Raw genomic sequence first — 15845 nt, forward strand, 5'->3', positions numbered from 1 at the left:
TTTTAAAAGGGGGGGGGGGAATAAATGATTTTAAAAATCCCCCCAAAATAAGTAGATGTATGAATCTTTCTGAAACTTCTGGGGATTGATGCCCTGTTTATCTTGTGCATTGTATCTAAAATTCAAGTAGATAGCTCTTGTAGCTTTTTAAAAAAATGTTGTTTATAAAAATTCTCCAAAAATCTGTGGATAAGTGAAACATTCTGAAATTTGGTGGGCTAGCAGTGGTAAATGTCTTCCACTATTGCAGCAAGATTCACTCCAATAGCTTTAAAAACGAGGGAGAAAGCAGCCCCTGAAATTTCCCTAATTATAATAATTGTGTGCCTGAGCTATTACTGTAATGAAATACAGTAGAATCTTGCTTATCCAAGCACCACTTATCCAAGGTTCTGGATTATCCAAGCCATTTTTGTAGTCAACGTTTTCAATATATCATGATATTTTGGTGCTAAATTCATAAATACAGTAATTACAACATAATATTACTGCGTATTGAACTACTTTTACTGTCAAATTTGTTGTATAACATGATGTTTTGGTGTTTAATTTGTAAAATCATAACCTAATTTGATGTTTAATAGGCTTTTCCTTAATCCCTCCTTATTATCCAAGTTATTCGCTTATCCAAGATTCTGCTGGCCCGTTTAGCTTGGATAAGTGAGACTCTACTGTAGTAACAAAATTTCTTTACTCTCATAGAATCATAGAATCTTAGAGTTGGAAGAAACCTCACAGACATCCAGTTCAACCTCCTGCCAATAAGCAGGAAAATGACATTCAAAGCACCCCCGAGAGATGGCCATCCATCCTCTGCTTAAAAGCCTCCAAAGAAGGAGCCTCCACTACACTCCGAGGTAGAGAGTCCCACTGCTGAACAGCTCTCACAGTGAGGAAGTTCTTCCTAATGTTCAGGTGGAATCTCCTTTCCTGTAGTTTGAAGCCACTGTTCCTAGTCCCCAGGGCAGCAGAAAACAAGCTTGCTTCCTCCTCCCTATGACTTCCCCTCTCATTATAGTAATGAATTTTTCACTACGTATACTTTACAAACACTTTAGAAACAAAGCAACAACAGTTTTGTAATTACTTTTGAATCATTTTTATGGATCGCACATCCCTTCCTTCTATGTACTTTTGAAGAGGCAGCCTCTTAGTTCCCTGGTGAGGAGAATGAATAACCAATAAATAATCAGGCAATAAATAAAGGCGAGTAAGGAGACTAAACATGAAAAGGACTATAAAGCAATCTGTTAGCTAAAATATATTAGAAATGTTCCTGGAATCAACATTAATGGCCCTAATCATGTTAATCTGAAAACAAGTTAGTAAAATCATTGAAACCAAATTGATAAACCATATTCATCAAGCATTAAAAGCCATTTTAAAGGGTCATTAATCCTGATATCATGATTTAGTTGTCTTCAGCCTCCACTACCCATTTTTGGTCCAAATGTACGATAAACGTGTAAACAAGTGAATGTTTGCCTTGCCTATTAATGTCTGAGTCATTTGACTGGTTGCACTAATAAAGCCTACAGTAATAAATAATCCCTAATGCCATCTATTCCCATCCCACCCCCTCAGTGTGCTTTCATATGACTCTGGAATGGAGTAACCTTGAAATACCAAGGACTAAGACTGATGCATTCCTTTGGACTAAGAGGGGATGCCAAGAATGCATGAATTCCCGGTGACCTTTCACTGCAAACTGTGAACTTTGCTTACCAAACATAATGTATGCTTAGGTACCATTACTCAGGCCCTACTCCAGTGCCTCTTTGTTCCTTTTCTGTGCCATTACTTACTTAGTGACAGCTCCCCAAACAAACTGAGGAATGGGGGAATTTAAGTCAGTTCTGAAAAGATTTCTCAAAAGTGTCATTTCTAAGTTCATGGGTCCTTGCTCAAATATGGAAGGTCCAGGAAGAAGGATGCTATTCATAAGTGGAAGAGGTGACATAACTACCTGTCATTTTCAATCTAGATAAGTTTATAGGTTTCTGAGCTGAAAGTCTTCTCCTCTTTGCCCAGTGTTAGAACACAGGTTGAGTACCTCTAATCTAAAATGCTTGGGACCAAGTGCATTCTGTATTTTGGATTTTTGAAAGATTTTGGAATACTTTCATATACATAATGAGCTCTCTTGGAGATAGGACCTAGATCTAAACACAAAATCCATTTATGATTCATTTAGAGCTTATGCTTACAGCCTGAAGATAATTTAATACAGAGTATTTTTATTAATTTCTACATAAAACAAAGTTTATGTAGATTCAACCATCAGAAGAAAGGTGTAATTATCTCAGCTAACCATGTGGATAAATGTAGATTACGAAATTCTAGATAAGGGATGCTCAACCTGTATCAGGAGTCCTTTTATGCACAACACAATTCTAGCTGTATGCTTCTTTACCTTTACGTAAGACATATTTGTGCTTGGTGCTGAAATTGGAAACAGTGGTCAAGATCTTACATCCTTGTAGTACTCCTTGTAGTACTTTTGTCTCATGTGTAAGGCTGGCTCCCAGGGCTGGATGAAATGCCCAAATCCATGTACTGTCTGGTTGAGATGCCTGGGAAATATTTGGTTGCCCCTTTGCAATAATAGGAACCAGTAAATATTTTGGGGAATGAGGAGTGTGACTGCTGCTCTTCTCTCCTGCTGCAGCTGGATATGCCTGGACGCCCTGTATCCTCTCTGGTCATTAAATGGCCAAAGGCAGACTCACCTGCTCTTTGAGGGAGGCTTGCATGGGGCTAAGGAGGTGGTTTTCCTATGCCTATGGATAGCACGCGTCCAAAGGGCAGATTATCCCTCTGAGAATCAGCTATGGGGAAGTCGATTCAGTTCATGTCACACACAAATAATCCCAGAAGGGGGGTGTAGGAAGAGGTCGCAGCCCATTCTGAGGTCATGACAAAAGGCAAGAGATTCAGAAAATCAAAGCCAAAAAAGAGTGAGACAAGGAGTCATTTAACAGAGTCATTTAATAACCTCTTAGGGCAGACCAAAGATATTTGGTCCTGGAGTAAAGTACAAGTAGATAATTCTCTCCACAGTCCTGGAAGTTGAACCCTATCCAGCACTGGTAATAGTATAACATCCTCCATCACAACAGAGGTATCACTTTCATTTACATTAAGCATTATGGAATACACAGTTCTGACATCCAACCAAGGGGAACTGCTAGAGTGTCTCTAAGGAATAGATAAGTGTCTGCTATTCCACACTACCTGCTGTCTAAGGTGATTGGCTAATTCTTTCTGAGCCAGTCTTTCCTATCATCTGCTATTTCTTCCTTTTAGAGATGCCAGGGTCCTCCATCATGTGAAGGAGACATACTGCCACTGAGTGATTGTCCCTCTTCTCTACATGTCACAGGGACCTTGTTTGTTATGACAAACCTATTCTATATTGTGAATCTTAAATCACAATCATTTCAATCTGGCTTTAGAATGGGATATGGAACAGAAACTGCTTTGGTTGCCTTGGTGGATGATCTACGTGAAGAGCTTGATAGGGGGAGTGTGACCCTATTAACTCTTCTGGACCTTTCAGCGGCCTTCGATGCCATTGATCATGATATCCTTCTGGGGAGACTCGAGGGGATGGGGTTAGGACACACTGTGCTACAGTAGTTCCCATCCTTCCTTATGGGCCATTCCCAAAAGGTGGTTTTGGGGGAGTCCCGCAAGGCTCATTACTATCTACAAGAAGCCACTGGGAGAGATCATCCAAGGTTTTGGAGTTGAGTACCATCTGTATGCGGATGATGCCCAACTTTCCACCTGATGCCAAAGAAGAAGTTCTACAGCTAAACTGTTGTCTGAATGCAGTGATGGACTGGATAAGGATGAACAAGTCAAAGCTTAATCCAGGCAAAATGGAAGTATTGTAGGTCTCTCAGAAAATGGATCTGGGAACAAGATTACAACCCGAGCTGGATGGGGGTCACACTCTCCTTGAAATCTCAAGTCCACCGTTTGGATTCCATATTAAACCTGGAATCCCATGTGGCGGCGGTGACTAGGTCGGCCTTTGCACATTTAAAATCTGTGCATCAAACTGCGCCTGTTACTGGAGAGATCGGACCTGGCCACAGTGATACACGCAATGGTTATATCCAGATTGGACTATTGCAATGAGCTCTATGTAGGCCTGCCCTAGAAAAGTTCTCAGAAACTACAGTTTGTACAGAGATCTGCGGCCAGGCTTCTAACAGGGGCTAATCTCAGGAAGCATACTTTACTAAGATAACTCCACAGGCTGCCCATACGTTTCTGAGCTCAATTCAAGGTGCTGGTTCTTACCTATAAAGCCCTATATGGCTACAGTCCAGGTTACCTGGAACACCGTGTCCCCCTCTACATACTGGGTCAAGTGTTGAGGTCCTGCAGGGAGACCCTTATCTCCATACGGGTGCCCTCGAACATGCACTTAAGTAGGACCAGGGAAGGCTCCTTCTCAGGACAGGCACTGGCACTTTGAAACTCCCTTCTGGAAGAATTAAGATCTGCTCCATTCCTGCTGAGTTTCCAGAAGGGGGTAAAGACCTTATTTAATAAAGTTTTTAACTAAAGATTTATGCTTCAAGGATGGGTTGAGTTTTAAGGTTTAGTTACTGGATATTGAAGGGGTTAATATGAGGAAGTGGTAACAGGTTTATTTATTTATTTGTATTCCATACTTGTATCCCGCCCTTCTTACCCCAAAGGGGACTCAGGGCTGCCTCACAGTCAGCAACAATTTGATGCCCAACATACAATTCCAAAAATAACAGTTACAATTAAAACCAAACATTAAACATAGATTAAATAAAGCAACAATTAAAATCTTGCAAGTTAATAATAATAATAATAATAATAATAATAATAATAATAATAAGTTTATTTGTATCCCGCCTCCATCTCCCCCGAAGGGGACTCGGGGCGGCTTACAGCAAAATCAAAATAGAAACAATGATAAAATATAAAACATCAGGACAAAAACAAAACCAATAAAAAATATACACAATAAGTTAAAAACACAATGCAGAATTAAAACATCAGGTTAAAAACAATGAGGTTGCAATAGTGGATAAGCAAAGTGTACGGTGCACATTATGGGTAACAAATTCATAAATAGATAAAGTGCATTAGAATCATTTAAGGTCACATTTGGTACGGTAGGGAGGAGTCCTGAATAATATCAATAAATCAGGAATCGGGAAGAGCGACCAGTGCAAAAGGTCGAGGAGCACAATAATTGTGATGGAAAAAAGATGACCTTAACCAAAGGCCTGAGTGAAATGCCAAGTTTTCAGACTCTTCCGAAATGCCATCAAGGTGGGGGCTTGCCTGATCTCCCTAGGCAGCGAATTCCATAACCGGGGGGCCACTACAGAGAAGGCCCTGTCCCTCGTCCCCACCAACCGCGCTTGCGATGCTGGGGGGAGCGAGAGGAGGGCCTCCCCCGATGACCGAAGAGACCGTACAGGTTCGTAGGGGGAGAGACGATCCCGAAGGTAGATGGGTCCCAAACCGTTTTGAGCTTTATAGGTGATCACCAGCCCTTTGAATTGGGTCCGGAAAATAAGCGGCAGCCAGTGGAGCTCCTTAAACAGGAGGGTTGACCGCTCTCTGTATTGGGCTCCCGTTAGAACTAAGGCTGCCGAGCGTTGAACTAATTGAAGTTTCCGGGCCATCTTCAAAGGCAGCCCCACATAGAGCGCATTGCAATAATCCAATCTAGAGGTAACTAAGGCGTGAACCACCATGGCCAAGTCAGACTTCACAAGGTATGGTCGCAGCTGGCGCACAAGTTTTGGTTGTGCAAAGGCCCTCCCGGCCACCGCCGACACCTGAGCATCAAGTGTCAGCGATGAGTCCAGGAGGACCCCCAAGCTACGGACCTGCGCCTTCAGCGGGAGTGCAACCCCGTCAAGCACAGGTTGCCACCCAATACCCCGATCAGGCATGCGACTGACCTGGAGGACCTCTGTCTTGTCGGGATTAAGCTTCAGCTTATTCGCCCTCATCCAGCCCATCACAGCTGCCAAGCACTGGTTCAGTATCTGGGGGGCTTCCTTGGAGTTTGGTGGAAAAGAGTAGTAGAGTTGGGTGACATCTGCGTAGAGATGGCACCGCACTCTAAAACTCCGGATGACCTCACCCAGCAGTTTCATGTAGATGTTAAAAAGCATGGGGGACAGAATGGAACCTTGCGGGACCCCACAGGTCAATGGCCAGGGGTACGAGCAGGTGTCCCCCAGCTTCACCAACTGGGAACGGCCCTCCAGGAAGGACAGGAGCCACTGCAGAGCAGTACCCCCAAGGCCCATCCCAGAAAGCCGTCCCAGAAGGATACCATGGTCGATGGTATCGAAAGCCGCTGAGATGTCTAAGAGAACCAACAGGGTCACACTCCCCCTGTCCAGCTCCCTGCGGAGGTCATCCACCAAGGCGACCAAAGCCGTCTCAGTACTGTGACCAGGTCTAAAGCCAGACTGCGATGGGTCCAGAAAATCAGTGTCATCCAGAAAACCCTGAAGCTGCGAGGCAACCGCCCGCTCCAGGACCTTGCCCAAGAAAGGGAGGTTTGAGATAGGTCTGTAATTGTTTAAAATGGTCGAATCAAGGGAGGCCTTCTTCAGGATTGGCTTCACTATGGCCTGTTTAAGGGAAGATGGAAATTTACCTTGATCCAAAGAGGAATTAATTATCCTCACAAACCAGTCTCGCAACCCACCTCTGGCTGATTTAATTAGCCAAGAAGGGCAAGGATCCATGGCACAGGTAGTTGGTCTCACCGCCTCAATAATCCTGTCCACGTCATCTAGGTGAACAAGCTGAAATGAATCCCACAAGATAGGACAGACAGGTGCCTCGGTTAACTCACATGGCATTGCAGTAACGCTAGCGTCCAAGTCATGACGGATCTGAGCGACTTTGTCTGCAAAATGGTGCGCGAACTCGCTGCACCGAGTCGCCGTGTCCTCGGGTGCCTCCCCACCCCCAGGAGGGTGGAGGAGCTCCCCGACGACACGGAACAACTCCGATGGTCTATTAGTTGCAGACGCTATGCGGGCAGTCGTGAAGGTCTTCCTGGCTGCCCGCAAAGCCGCGGAGTAGGCACTAATAGCAGCACTAGCCCGTGCTCGGTCAGAGGCGTCCTGAGTCTTCCGCCAGCGGCACTCTAGTCCTCTTCTCTTGCGCTTCATCACTGCCAACTCCTCTGAGAACCAGGGAGCCGACCTGACTCTGCGCAAAGAGAGGGGACGTTCGGGAGCAATCATGTCAATTGCCCTGGACATCTCGCTGTTGTAGCGGTCTACCAGGGCATCAACAGGATCGCCAGCCTCCATGACAGGAAACTCCCCAAGAGACCTCAGGAATCCATCAGGATCCATAAGTCTCCTGGGGCGGACCATCTTAATGGTCCGAGGGGGCTGTCATGGAGGCTACCACATCTAACCTTCTCCAGGGTCGCCAGAACTCTAGTGCGCTTCTCCCTGGGTCAATGGTAATTATTTCTCCCCCTCCCCCACACGGTCTCAATGGTCCCCCCCCCCCGGTCATGGCCCACCCCCTCCCCTGGGGCCCAGGCAGGTGAAAGCTGAAATTGGGGCATCCTAGTCAGCTCTCCTTAATCGGAGAGCTACATAATGATGACTCTAGGATCACTCCCAAGCTGCGAACCTGCACCTTCAGAGGGAGTGTAACCCCATCCAGCTCAGGCTGTAACCCTATGCCTTGTTTGGCCTTATGACTGACTAGGAGAACCTCTGTCTTGTCTGGATTCAATTTCAATTATGAAGGTTATGAAGGTTTGATTTTGACCGTTTTAACTTTTGTAAGGGGCCCCTGGTGGCACAGTGTGTTAAAGCGCTGAGCTGCTGAAGTTGTGGACCAAAAGGTCCCAGGTTCAAATCCCAGGAGCGGAATGAGCGCCCACTGTTAGCCCCAGCTCCTGCCAACCTAGCAGTTCGAAAACATGCCAATGTGAGTAGATCAATAGATACCACTCCGGTGGGAAGGTAACAGCGTTCCAGGCAGTCATGCCAACCACATGATCTTGGAGGTGTTTACGGACAACGCCGGCTCTTCGGCTTAGAAATAGAGATGAACACCAACCCCCAGAGTCGATCACGACTGGACTTAACGTTAGGGGAAAACCTTTACCTTTTACCTTTTACCTTTTGTATTGTATGTTTTATTTTGTTGTAAGCTGCTTTGGGTCTGCTTGTGGAGAAAGGTGGGATAAAAATATCTTAAATAAATAAATTACTTGGATACCACTGCACAACTGAAAGCAACCAGAAGAAGATATATTTCCCTTCTGTATTTTGTTTAAATGGGAGGAATTCTCCATCTGTGGCATATTTCTGAATGTATTTCTTTTTCTTATTTTTTTTAAAAGAAGATTTTATTTTTCCCCTTAAGTACTTACTTTCTATAGCTACTTGATGATGGTTAAGTTGAGCCAATATTACATTGGATTACAGTGAAAGAATCCAAGTTCTACTAAAGAAATAGAGATGCATACAAGCATATTCTTCAAATATTTTGTTGCCTTAGCAGAAAATCTGAATCCTTAAGTCTATTATTTTCACATGTTTAGGTTTTTCAAATGCATGCATATGATGTATATATTTGTATATGGCATTTCAGACTATCAATTCTGTTATACTTGCTGTTTTCCAAGAGAACCCCTTCCCTAAACAATGGCAGCCTTCTTCTCGTCACCTGTATTAATTTAATACATTCTTTTGGGCATTTTATGCAAAAGCAAATCCTCTTGTGGCAAAGTGGGTAGTGAGTAGGATTTAGAGACAGGAAATCCAAGTGAGGACCCTCCTATTTTTGGTGGAGACAATTATAGTGTTGCTTTTGGTTAAAGATCAGAATTTCTATTAGATACAAATGTCCTTGGCGAGAGATGTTAAAATGGAAGAGCTTCCAGAAATTTGCTAGGTTTGAGAAATGAAGCTCGCATACTATAACGTTAGCAGCTTTGCATTTTAGGGAAGCTTGTATCAACAGTGTGTTATCACTTTTATAAAGCCATTTAATCTTTCATTAAACACCCATTATGGTAAAGTATTGGCGGAAAAAAGTTTTCTTCTTAACTTAAGAAGTTTTTCTTCTTAACTTACATTCCTATTTTTTGAAGCAGCTTTTTTTCTGGGAAGAGAAGGCACCACTTGCATTAAAAGATATGGCACAGTGCTCAGTTCTCAATTTTCTTCATTTGTTTGAGATATTCAGCTTGTGCAATCTCTCAAAGTAGTCATCTTTGAATTGACACTTTCCAAATGTGCTTGACTACAGTATCCATCATCTTGTAGGACTTGACTGCATGATGCAAGCAAAGCGACATTGCAGCTGAACTGTTACCAGAGGACTGCCTTCCCACCCTAATGATTCTGTCATCCCTAGTAATCTAATAGACAACTTGGGTCAAGTGGCCACCACTGGTGTATGTAGTTAACTGTGACACCCTCTTTTGAAAGTAAGTGTTAGCTATGGCCAAGTTATGGCCTTCCGTCCCATGTCTCTATATGCAAAATAATAATTACTTCCAAAGGGGGGAAAACATGGTTTGGGCAAAATGCTGTGGTTGGAGCTATATAAAAGCAAGATTTTTTTGATCACAGGTCAATTCCTCTCAACACAGACATATGAATGAATACTTCTCTTTTATTGCTTGAGGTATGACTCTAACTGGGATTTTTCAAAGCTATAAACCTTGACTGAAAATCTCTTTTTAAAAAATAGACAAGAAGACATAATAAAATACAACATAACTATAGAGTGACTGGGAGCCCCCGGTGGCACAGCATGTTAAAGCGCTAAGCTGCGGAACTTGTGGACCAAAAGATCGCAGGTTCAAATCTGGGGAGCGGAGTGAGCGCCCGCTGTTAGCCCCAGCTTCTGCCAGCCTAGCAATTCGAAAACATGCAAATGTGAGTAGATCAATAGGTACCACTCCTGCATGCAGTCATGCCGGCCACATGACCATGGAGGTGTCTACGGACAATGCTGACTCTTCAGCTTAGAAATAGAGATGAGACCAACCCCCAGAGTCGGACATGACTGGACTCAATGTCAGGGGAAAACCTTTACCTTTACTTTTACCTTACCTATAGAGTGACTAGATTCTAGTTATTGGAATAGAACAATAAAACTAGGCAACCATCAACAGGAACATGACAACAGAGACAAAGAAGACCAGTTTATGTATGTGATTCTACTCCGATCTCTAGGGAAAGCAAAGCAACTCACAAAAAAGGAAAGTACTATTGTTGTTTAAGTCTTTCATTAAAGAAGATACAGCTTACATATTACATGTTGTTACTTGTAAGTTAATAACGACTCATCAGTCAAATCCTTCTAAAGCAAATCTATTTCAGGATCAGAAGTGCTACCAAAAGTTAATCCTTCCCATTTTCTCACACAATTACTGTCCTACATTGCTATTGTGAATGAAAAATGGAAATAAAGACTTCCAAGCTTTCAGAAGAATCCTAGCAGCAGTAAATAAGACCAATAAAGAAAAGGTAACAAGAAAGAACTCGGAATTCACAATTCTTTTCTATGGAGGAGATTGCATAGGCTTTCTGTGTTAGCCTTAGAATCATAGAATCATAGAATAGTAGAGTTGGAAGAGACCTCATGGGCCATGTAGTCCAACTCCCTCCCCCCCCCCCCCCCCCCGCTAAGAAGCAGGAAATCGCATTCAACTCACCCCCGACAGATGGCCATCCAGCCTCTGCTTAAAAGCTTCCAAAGAAGGAGCCTCCACCACAGTCCGGGGGAGAGAGTTCCACTGTCGAACAGCCCTCACAGTGAGGAAGTTTTTCCTGATGTTCAGGTGGAATCTCCTTTCCTGTAGTTTGAAGCCATTGTTCCGTGTCCTAGTCTGCAGGGCAGCAGAAAATAAGCTTGCTCCCTCCTCCCTATGACTTCCCCTCACGTATTTGTACATGGCTATCATGTCTCCTCTCAGCCTTCTCTTCTGCAGGCTAAACATGCCCAGCTCTTTAAACCTCTCCTCATAGGGCTTGTTCTCCAGACCCTTAATCATTTTAGTTGCCCTCCTCTGGACGCTTTCCAGCTTGTCAACATCTCCCTTCATCTGTGGTGCCCAAAATTGGACACAGTATTCCAGGTGTGGTCTGACCAAGGCAGAATAGAGGGGGAGCATGACTTCCCTGGATCTAGACGCTATTCCCCTATTGATGCAGGCCAAAATCCCATTGGCTTTTTTAGCTGCCGCATCACATTGTAGGCTCATGTTTAACTTGTTGTCCACAAGGACTCCAAGGTCTTTTTCGCACACACTGCTGTCAAGCCTTATGGGAAACAAAATGGGTATGCCAGCACTATAACTAGTGATCCATCCCAATCTAGCTGAGTTCAAGGAAGGAAGGGTTTTTTGGACTCAACAGAACTTATACGTTCCCCAATTTACTCTTAAAAGGCCTCTATGACATCTCTTTCATGCCCTTACTGTTATTATTAGTATAAAAGTAGAGTTGGTATAGAATTCTGCTGCTATGCAAAGAAGGAACCCAAAGGTGGAAAGGGAGAACCACTGGATCCAAAATGTCATTTCCGTTTATGCAAAGAGGATTTCCAATTTCCATGTCTCTCTGTAGTTCTCCCCTCCTCACCAGTATCCCACAATTCCCAACTGCAGAAAAGGAAAACAGGAAAAGCTGTATTTCTCACGTATGAAAAAGAATCCACAGAAAGAGGGTTAGGGATCAAGCCAATATAATTAATATTTTACATAACGTTGTTGAGGGGAAACTATTTATTAGAGAGGTTTTTTTACTACCCCCTTTCCCTATAAAACTGAAATAAGAACTCTAGAGTACCTCTGTAGACCATTATTTTTGAAATTAGAAGGCAGCAAGCCATTTCAGGACCTAGTCACATTTTACTCAGGAGTTCATCTTTAAAAGTTTCACCCTCACTTAGACATTAATCCTGTGGCCCCTGGGAAAACATTTTTGTTTTGCCATTGGACTGTCTGCTACAAATAGTGTAACTGTGTCAGAAGGTTGCAGCGTTTGTTGCTATAGCTATTGTTTTTTAAAAAAGAAAAATAACCAAACAATGTTTCTGTTATCCATGATTAATTTTTGACCATTGCCACCACAATCTGCTGAATGTTCTTCCCACCTCAAGTGGGTTTCCTGTTAATTCCAAGATAAAAATGTGTCTCCTCCTCACCTTCTTTCTCTCTTTTTATTTATTTATTAATTGTCATGAATAGTGCTGTAGTGCATCAGTGAAATGTCACTTTTGCATTGTAACACTATGAGATTCTGCATCAAGGGCTAGGATTTGTATCTTTATGATGTTGTAGTTGCATTTTTGACAGGACACACAGCCCTTCTAGTGAATTGCAAAGATGTCTTACATGCTGTCCTCTTGCACAGTGAGAGTTCCCCTTGTACAATGAATCCCATAGTGTTCTGAGCCCCGATATGTAATGAGTATCAGGCTCAGATAGAAAGGTATGGCCCCTTGGATAACCTGGATTTATTGAGAATCAGACTGACAATGTTATCACACCAGGGCTTTAAAATGGGCAGCCCCTCATTTCTGCCACTTGCAGAATTCTGGAAAATGTAGTTTAGGGCAGAGTCTTTTGAATTCTCAGCTACAGAGGTCCTCGCCTTCCCAAACTACATTTCCCAGAATTCTGCAGGCAGCAGAAATGCAGAGCTGCCCGCTTTAAAGCCCTGGTGTGGTGAAAACAAGTGGAGCTATTTCAACTAGGAAATGTATGTGTAGGTGGTGTATGTGTGTTCCTATAAATGCAGAGCTTTCTGCAAAAAGTACCACCAAAAGAATGGAACAAGTAGATATGGAGGTAACAACAACCAGCCAAAGAGATAAATTGCGAGAATTCACATTTTTGGGAACAATCTAGAAAAACCTGGGTTTAGGAAAAGATGTCCAGCCTTAAAGAGACACAATCAATTTCCAAGCCCTCCAGTCACAATAGAAACCTCCATAATGCTTACTTATCTAGTCTCCAGCACTGGAGGAAGCAAAAGTTTCTTTTCCTCACAAATACCCCTGGACCTGTAGTAAATATATACCAATTTAAGGACTAGTGCTTGAGAAGGAACTCATGAAGATGAAAATGAAAGTGGATGGGAAAGAAATATGATGCCAGTCCTTCTTAACCTCCATCCAGTCAGTATAAGCCTAGCAAGGCTTTGGATTTAACTTCAGACAGTCTATCAATCTAACCAGCAGGAGGACTGCGCCCAGCTGTGAAACAGTTTCCTAGAAATCCCATTGAACTCAGTGGGACTCATGTCTATATAGAAATGGATCAAGCTGTTCTGTACACAAATCTCAAGAATTGGTGTGCCGTATATATATAAGCTCTTCTTCAGAAAAAAAGTTTCTTCCAAAATTCACAGTTGAAAGCAGACAATACTCAGGGACATAGGATGAATATGGATACCATGAGCTCATGTCTACTTATCAAAACCATTTTCATTAAAAGTTAAATAAAATTATTGGTGCACCAAGATAAAATAAATGAATGAAGTGATTTTATTTTTTCCACTGTGGATATCACCATGACTATTGTCATCATCACCATCACCACCATTAACACCAACACCATTCAATTATATCTCTGCTTCATAAAATAAACAACACTTATACCCCAATGTGTTGAAGAAGAGGGAGCAAGGCTCAAAAGCATAATCAGTTCAATTAGATTGAGATGTGGGATGTATGCCATCTTGATATTGTTGAAGGGTAATTTCCCTCATTCCTAGCCAACAGAAATCAATGATGACATATGGTGCACAATCGCCAGTTAAATATTAATGAAGCACTATGAAATTACTATTTATATGTCTGCTGCTGCCCGTAAGTGAAATCTACTGTTATGGAAGCTTTTAGGTTATGAAATGCCTTTCACCCAGCAGGATCCTCCCTCCTCTTCTCCTCTAGGGCTTTTTACTCCAAAATCTGGTCCAGGGAGTATCCCAAACCAGAAGAGGAGACAAGGAAAACCACACCCTTCTTTATTCTGCTTACAAAAGCTATTCAGTGCTCTTTAATATAAAAGAAAAGGAAAAAAACTGGCAACGGAAATATCAGTTCAGGCATGTTATTTTTCAAAAGGTTTTTCCTTTTTACAAATATATTATGTGAGAGATGAAAAGGAGGACTGGGTACATCATGGATGAAGTCTTCCTGAGGTTTACAAGATCTCCGTGATTCATACTTCTTTTTTAAAAAATGCTCCATACCTTAATAGCAGTACAAACACCTTAGAGTGTGTTGAAAGAATAGTACACGAGTGTAATGGTGATGCCAGCCATGGGGTCTGTGGGTGATGACAGCCATGGAAGAAATAACCAAATAAGGATGAGGGGAGTTGAAATGTGGATGAAGTCCTGGGTGGCCAGTGAAAACTAGCCCTGGTGTGGGCAACCCAAAGCAGGACTGTTTGCTATAACCATGGGGCCAAAACTGGGGTGCAAACAGGAGTATTATAATCATAAAAAGGGTAATTCTAGAACTAGCCTTCTATTTACACAATAGAAACTCCATGGAAAACCCATCAGCAGACCACAAATGCACAAACACAATTGGCATAGAAAGGAATATTTTCTCAGCATCTCCTCCCCATTCCATGACTTGAAGTTGTTCTCCCACTTGGTCTCCCACTGTTTACCCTTATTCCATTTATGAACAAATTAGGAAAATACTAGTGTCAATATAGTTCCTAGGTGAATTCCTCTATTGTTCTATCATGATAACAGACCATTTATTCCAACTCTCTAATTTCTGCTTTTTTAGTAGTTAAAAAGCCCAAGAAAAGATTTCTTTTACACCTTGACTACTACCAAGTTTTCTCATGAAGCTTCAGTGAGGGACTTTGTCAGAAGCATTGCGTCCAAAGTCAACAGGTTCATCCCTGTTCATTGGTATTCGAAAAGAACTCTAAAACATTAGGCAGACCGAAATCATGCTAATTATTTAATAAAAATAACATCTTCCCCAAGTTTAATCCAATCAGTTATAATGAGCTTTAGCATTTGTGGAATGAAAAATCTTGATATTTGGACACACTTACAGTAAGACTTTGGAGGATGAAAGGAACTGTGGATCAGCGCACTGGTCTTTTTCAGAAGTCTTGGCTCTTCATCAGGTTTGTCTTAGGACACAGAGATATCTTTCTCAATGGCTGTTGAGAAGGTGTGAAACTCCCCTTCAAGTACCAAGTTTTGGAGAGAGAGAGGGAGAGAAATCAAATAAATAAACAACTCTTAAGACAACACACATTGCCTCAATCTCAGAAGAACTTCGGTAAAGTAAGATTTTTTATAAAAGGGGTACGAGATATGAAAGCTTTCACTGACGACCAACTGCTTCATTTCAGATGATAGATAAACCTGTAGATTATCCAAAGGTGGATTTAGGATACATAAAGACTGATACAGATAGAGTGATAAAATATATAAATTTAAGAACCAATTGTTCATCCAGCAAAGATATATGGCCAGTCCAAAAAAAATCACATGTCTGCCCTGGAAAAGTGTAATATAGTTATAATACGTACTCATTCTCAAATACTGAAATCTTTAAGTAAAATATCCTAAGCTGTTCCTAAACCGACATCAACAGTAGCATACACTTAAAAATATACCGTAATCTTGATGCTTTTGACAGTTCCTCTTTAAGTAATTTACAATACATTTTTTCATTTCCATATTGTTATTCTAGACCTTTGGATCCTCAGCTGCAGAAGATGAATGACAACCAGAGTAGATCTGTTCACATTTCAATGTCTTTTATTTACTGATCGCTTTCCCCCC

The 15845-nt window shown here is 42.1% G+C and overlaps 1 protein-coding gene across 3 annotated transcripts in view; it reads right to left on the reverse strand.

Annotated features, from left to right (window-relative positions):
- The window catches only part of col8a1 (collagen type VIII alpha 1 chain), a 133271-nt gene that overhangs the window by 34897 nt on the left and 82529 nt on the right, over positions 1-15845 (reverse strand). For 2 of the 3 annotated variants that reach the window (XM_008107834.3, XM_008107832.3), the window contains exon 2: positions 15104-15238. The exons of the other annotated variant lie outside the window; for it this stretch is intronic. The gene's annotated coding sequence lies outside the window, so the exon portion shown is untranslated. The remainder of the gene's footprint in view (positions 1-15103; positions 15239-15845) is intronic. 3 annotated transcript variants of the gene reach the window in all.

Source organism: Anolis carolinensis, chromosome 3, assembly GCF_035594765.1.
Source record: "Anolis carolinensis isolate JA03-04 chromosome 3, rAnoCar3.1.pri, whole genome shotgun sequence".
Lineage (NCBI taxonomy): Eukaryota > Metazoa > Chordata > Lepidosauria > Squamata > Dactyloidae > Anolis > Anolis carolinensis.